The sequence below is a fragment of the Vigna radiata genome, chromosome 8 (assembly GCF_000741045.1).
Source record: "Vigna radiata var. radiata cultivar VC1973A chromosome 8, Vradiata_ver6, whole genome shotgun sequence".
Lineage (NCBI taxonomy): Eukaryota > Viridiplantae > Streptophyta > Magnoliopsida > Fabales > Fabaceae > Vigna > Vigna radiata.
Window position 1 is genome coordinate 31,305,743 of NC_028358.1, and position 6,814 is coordinate 31,312,556.

The following is a 6,814-nucleotide window of genomic DNA, read 5'->3' on the forward strand; positions in this document are numbered from 1 at the left end:
AATATTTGTTACTTTTGTAGGTTCTATTTATGAATAACACAATATTAAATGCATTCAAAAATTCAAATACATAAGGATGTGCCCAAAATAGGTCACTTATCACCTCATATTCGTTTGTACATCTACTCTAGTAGATGTATTTATCATTTTCTAACATCATCATTAGCTGTTGTAATTCAATTATTGAACCTCTAAATTATAATTTGTAAGTGTATCTTGCATTATATACTTACTTGATTGATGTCATATTACACTCATTATTTTCTTTTATAGTAAGGAAAATGTTTGTAGGTTTCACTTGAATCTTAGTCATACCAATAAGCAATGTGTGTTTAATGAATTTTAACCACCCAACCAAAATAGTGACCAACTAAAATATGTGACAAATAATGGTTTTGATTTCCACACATTACCTTTAATATCCACTCCTCTCCATTAAAAATTGATTTGCGTATCAATTTAAAAGGACAATCACATTTTCTTGTGTTGGATATATTAGGTTAAACATTAGATTTGTATTTTCTGTACTCTCCACCCATTTCTCATCCTAACAATACATGCATCTTTCTCCCAGGGTTGACCATTAATTTTATTAGATTTTATAATAACAAAAAAAAAACAAAATCGAAAGCAATCTCTCGAATCCATTGAACTGACTCATCATGTGTGGGAAAAATCTAATCAATTATAAAGTTATTTGTGCAGTTTTCCTCGTACATTTCTTTTATAATTGAAGAGAAATCTGATATGAAGTTAAAATTGATATCAAGAAAGAATATGTCACTCATTCAATAATAATAACAGGAGATCAAAACATTCATAAAACAAAACAAGCAAAACTAATTTAAAAAAAAACAAAAAAAATAATATTAAAAAATATTATAAAAAAAAGTACTAAATTTTGAAATTCAGGACAAAAAACTTAACCAGATTAAGAAATTTGGTGAATTTCCTAAATCGGATTTTGAAATGGTTTAAACCCTCATTTGATCCTCGTGTCAATCTCAATTTGGTCATTGATATTTTTTTTTTTCTCAATCGGATCCTATTATTTGTGAAAATGAGACAATTAAACCCTCTCCGTTAAATTTTCACTAACGCCGTATAACAGTTGTTGAGTTTGATTTTTTTAAATGACATAGCATTAGATATTAAATTAAATGAATTCCAGGTAGATGTGTAATTTTTTTTTATTTTTCCTTACCTTCTGCATTCTCCCTCTTCATCTTCTTCATCTTCAATACTGAACCAAGGTCTCCACAGATTCCTCAACCAAATAAATCCAAGTTCTACTTCTTCTACGGCCACCAAATAAATCCAAGTTCTACTTCTTCTACGATCCTACTCAACGACCCAGATAAAAAAAAGCTTATTCAATCCTTTCTCTTCCAGTCTTTCTTGGAATTTAGGTTCTTACAGTATAATAATTAATTATTGATTATTAGAGAAAACAAATAGAAGTCACATAGTATCCACATTCACCCTTCTTCCACTGGAGAGAAGATTGTCAAACTCTTGTAAACAAATATGAGGAAAGTTTTCTTTTAGATAATAGTAGGAGGGGGGGACTTTTGGTTGATTGTTTGTTAAACAGGTTCTATCCTGTGAAGAGGGTTAGGCCTCTATTGTTCATTGTATACAGATATTCTTTTGTGAATAAAAGGGATCTTTCTCCATACCTGGTGTGCTCTGTTTGAGTTTTTGAGTTTCTGATTAGGTTCATTGTTGAGGAACCTATCACCAACATAATTATCTCCAATATTATCCAACGAGGCATATGCCTCCTCATCTTTCCCTTCAAAAAGAAATATGCTTGTCAAGTTACATAATTTTTAAAACTCGTAGTCAGAGCTATCCAATTGCAATTCATTATCAACTCCAATTTGCATTGTCTTTTTGCCCTTCCTTCCTATTGAAGCTGAAGTTGCACCTGGACCTTTCTTAAAAGCATAGGAAGATCCAATAACAATGCCACCACTTGCTTTTTTTTGCTTGCTTGTCTCCTTGTATAAATTATTGGTTCTCCAACATCTCAAGCTTCATAAGCAATTGCCTAATTAAGAGTGAGATCATCATCAAAAACCAACTCAATTCCCGCTTCTTCAATATCATTATCATTATCATCATCCACTCGTCCTATTAACCACTCATTGCACTCATCAATGTCATTTAGTACAATAGGGCCTATTTCATCCCTAATATTGTATCCTTGAGCAAGTTATTGGTTATAATTTATGTAATGTTTTGGTCCAACCTATTCCTAATTTTGAATGAATCTACAATACAATAAGTAAAATGTTAATCAATTCCTCCCTATTTTCTACAAAAAATAAATAAATAAATAATAATAATAATAATAATAATAATAATAATGAAATGAATCCTGTCATGACAACATTTATTACTTGCTCAAATACACTCTAGTGAATGTTACTGAAAATAAAATTTACAATACTGTGATTCATGACTTTGTAAGTCCTTCATGATCTTAACCATAATCTTGATTTTAACTAGCTTGGCCAGACCACTCTATGACACCCAAAATGGCAACCAAGAAAAACCAGCATCACCACTATCATTTTGTGCTGGCTATAACTCCGCCACCGATTTCTGCCATGGCATCACCACAACAGATTTCAATGACACTAAAGCAGTATGATTTCATATCAATCAAGAAGAAGAGATGTTAAATTAAATGTCAAAGGTAGATATAACACAGCAACTTATCATGAACATTGTATCCTCATATTGCAAACACAAGCACAAAGAAAAGCACATGTTGAAAGTTGCCTCAATATTCTATTATCCAGATAAGTGTTTAGCAATGATAGTTGGGCCAGCTGTAATGTTTTGAAGACATAATTAGACCCCAAATGTTAAGAAGATAGAATGAAAAACTGTCTTCAAAAATATTACAATAAACCATAGAAGTATTTTATTTATTTTTTTCAGATTTGCATGACAGTAAATTACAGGAGCATATTGTCCAATTGGGTTTATGATGTAACTCATGCAACCAAGCCCATGTTCTTGTCTTTCCTTCTCTCTTTTACATTTATATTTTTTCGCTTTTCTATGCGACTTGGATCCCATTACGTATGTAGACATATAAAAAATTTACATCCCACCATTGCCCTGAATGATTGTTGATTGAATTTTATCTAAACCTGCCAAACCAAATATCTTATCTCATGTTGACTCTTAATTCACAGGTAATCTTCACATTAACCAGCACGATGCAAATATTCCCTCTCAAGTTGTTCATTTCACCCGTACCTTCAAATACACTAAGTCCACTCAGCAACTTTGTTTAACATATTTACAGCAGAAAGTACAAATCCTTTAGATGGCTTAATCATCCCTCTTTCTCACTAATATTAGAAACCAGGAATTAAAAAGAAAAACAAAAGAAACATTTTACCAAATTGGATGAAAAAAACAACAAATGTGAAAGAAATTTCTCCACAAGGGTTTCCACATCACAAAGGATTTATCCACTCAACTTACAATAGCAACAATCTATCCTATATTTCTTCCTGCTGATATATAACTAACTCGCTCATTAATATTCTAACCAACTAAACTAAAATGATAAATAAACTAAAAGGATGACTAAAATGATAAATAAATAGTATCATGCAAAATAAAGTCAAATGCGAATTAAATAAAAACAACATTCTGTCTTGAGCATAGTGCAATTTGCTGGTAACAGCGAGAATAAAAACCAGCTAGAAATTAAATAACAGATCATTCATGAAAAAGTGATTACTTGTTTAAGATACTCTCTTCATCAAGATTAACTTCTGAAGAAAATTTTTCAAGTACTGATCTTATGGCATTCTCATACCAGAATTCAAGCTAATCAAGCGCTTCGCTAGCTCACCAATTTTCTGGTACACCAAAAATGTAAGCATCATCTTTCAAAGTAACACTTAAAACACCTACTATACGTAACAAACACCCAGTGACTTGAACGCTGAGAAGCACTTTTAAGTGAACATCCTGGTGCTTCTTTTACTAATTTTTCTCCTTTTTCATACAAATTTGACAAGACATTATTTCAATGGACCAATGTCCTGAGAGCAGAAAACAGAAAATGTAAACAAATCTATTAGAGCTGCTTACCATAGGCCTAAAACAAGATGAGGTTTTCTTTTTAAACTGATAATCATATTTGTTATAATTGAAATTCATTTTATTGAATTTTTCCCTTTTGGATGAAACTTTATGAAAAGAGAAAGTGTGAAATTCATTTTATTGAAAATTTTTCAAATTGTTATTTTTAACTCAAGAACTAAAGCTCTAAAGTAAACTATAAAGTGTCTGTGTAAAGTATATCTCTCTATTACATGGCAGATGAATCTCCTTTTATAGGGTCAAAGAAAGAGAGAAAGGGAAAGAGGGAACCTTCTCTTCGACGCTTCGAGCATCTTCCAATCGGACGGTCTACGTTTGCTCTCCTCTCCAAGCCCTCAGATCAACTTTAATCTCTTCGCCTCACTGGTCAGCTCCGGTCACGTGCTCGAGCTTCGAGTCAAGATCGCACCGTTGGAGCTCATCTTCCTCTCGCTTCTCTCTCTCTCGAACCCTATAGCTTTTGGATGTTCTTCAAAATGAGATGCTCCACCCTAAACAAATTCCCCAAGACAGCAGCTGCCACACACCGTTTCATTAAGTTTAGCTGCAAGCAGCGGCCCAACGTAGAAAATAGCTAGTCCAAGGGTGTTGCTCCCTCAACGCCCCATGTGGTTCCTTCACCTCTCCGTAATTTCATTTATTTCAAAAATTTCTTCCATCTCTTCGTTATTTTTTTTATTTTTTATGAAAAGGATAATCATATTCCGTCTAAAAAAAACCAGTAATCAAATTATAACCCAAACCATGATCAAAATGTGAATGATTACCAATGTGAAATTAGCTGGTTTTCGTTTTCTAAAAATCGGAGCTTCAACAGTTCAAATCATCAACCAGGACTACCATAACCTTTCACCTTTAAAAAATAACAATCAGAACCATAGTATTTTATGAAAAGGAGAATGACATTGGGACTTAACAAAGCAACTGAGTCATCAAGTTAGAACACAAACCAGATCAAAATCAAAGCTTTTTTACCGATAATCTTTTTATTCTCGTGTGGTAACATATGTCCTGTTTCTTGCCCTCTTCACCAACTTTGTTGACAGAAAAGCGTGAGTAATAATGACACTCACCACCCATGAAACCAATCACATTTACTTTATATTTTATCCAAATAACATATGTAAAGTATTGGAAAAAGAGCCCGAGTAGTCTTTTCTTGTTCATTTTTCTTACATCAAGGGTTAAGTATTCCACAAATATATAAAAACCATGGTTATTTCTTTGCACCTTTTTCGGTACAGATTGTCCAGCCTTTCAAATTCATTTGAAATATAATGAAAATTTGCAATCATTCAATTTGCTTAAAAATGCATCTATATCTTTAGAAGAAACAAAGTACTGCTGAAAGAAAGAAACTCTGGAACTAGAAGTCAAACTACCACTTTAAAATATTACAATCAACATATATGCATTATATCTGATTGTTTCATTGATCTAGAAAACAAACAATACTGCAAAACATATTCAAAATCAACCTCCATTATTAACTTTTGTAATCGTAGAAAACAAACAATACTCTAGTTAGTTGCATTAGGCGGAAAAATCGAAACTCAAAGCTGAATAAATCAAATTTCTATATCGAAAATAGAAATAGCCTAATTATAATCAAACATCAAAACCATCAAATCAACTGAGTGACCCATAAATCCCAACTGGAGTACATGCAAAAAGAATTGATACAACAGGCATACATTAAATTAATCAGATCACAGCTTTATCGTGCATCAGATGACCTTACCACAAATAATAACTAATGATCTTCCAATTCTTTTTTCTCGCTTCTGAGTTTTACAGGTCATTAGCAAAATGAGAGTGATTATGACAGAAGACTCAATAAGCATACATAATAGCTCATTCCTTCTAGAGGTGGATTCCTAGTAATTAATATTAACATGCTATTAGAACAATTTTGATATCCCCTTTTCACATTCAAATCCAAAAGTTACTCCCTGGCAATAGAATCACAATTTGCTGACAAGCTATTGCACTGATTCTTGTTACAAAAATCAGCATACCATTCTGATAGAGGAGATGTTTCGGTCCATGAGTGACACCTGCCTATTAGAAATGGATGTGGATCCACCACCAATACTCGGGCAAAGGTCTGACTTCCATTTCTTGTTGCAATAAATGGACAATGACTGTTGGTGAAAGTTTGCTGCTGTATTAGTTATAGTTTCTGATTTGTATTGATTTAATTTGGGTTTGTGTGGAGAGAGTAATTGGATTTGTGTGTATTAAGCACCATTTCCTGGTTTTTTAACGCAAATTTGCCTATAATATTACGAAAATAGGCAAAAAGTGAAGTCGTGTCACTCCTGCACGATTTCAAATAAAGAAGTCGTGTTATTCCTGCATGACTTCACACTGTTCATTTGATTTAAGACATGGTAATCGATTACCAAATACTTGTAATCCATTATCAAGACATTTTTAACAAAAAAAAAATAAAAAACAAACAAAGTCGTATGGGGTTTGACGGCTTCTACTATTAAAGTCGTGCAATCCCTGACGTTTTCACTTTTTATTTTCTTTTTATTTTTAAATTTTTTTATTAGTTAAAATCTTTTATAATTTATAAATAATGTTTTTAAATATATTTTAAATAATTAAAATTATATCTAATTAATAATTAAATTTTTTAATAATATTAAAAAAATAAATTTTATATTCT

The 6,814-nt window shown here is 31.9% G+C and overlaps 1 long non-coding RNA gene across 4 annotated transcripts; it reads right to left on the reverse strand.

Annotated features, from left to right (window-relative positions):
- Positions 1–933: 933 nt before the first annotated feature.
- Positions 934–4,891, reverse strand: LOC106771487. Of its 4 annotated transcripts, none has more exons than XR_002669306.1 (3): positions 4,408–4,891; positions 3,770–3,890; positions 934–2,053 (listed from the first exon to the last, which is right to left on the reverse strand). It is a non-coding gene; the product is annotated as an uncharacterized LOC106771487 (long non-coding RNA). The 4 variants fall into 4 exon arrangements; XR_001376466.2 differs by lacking the exon at positions 934–2,053 and adding an exon at positions 2,373–2,610; XR_002669307.1 differs by lacking the exon at positions 934–2,053 and adding an exon at positions 2,622–2,840.
- Positions 4,892–6,814: the final 1,923 nt, after the last annotated feature.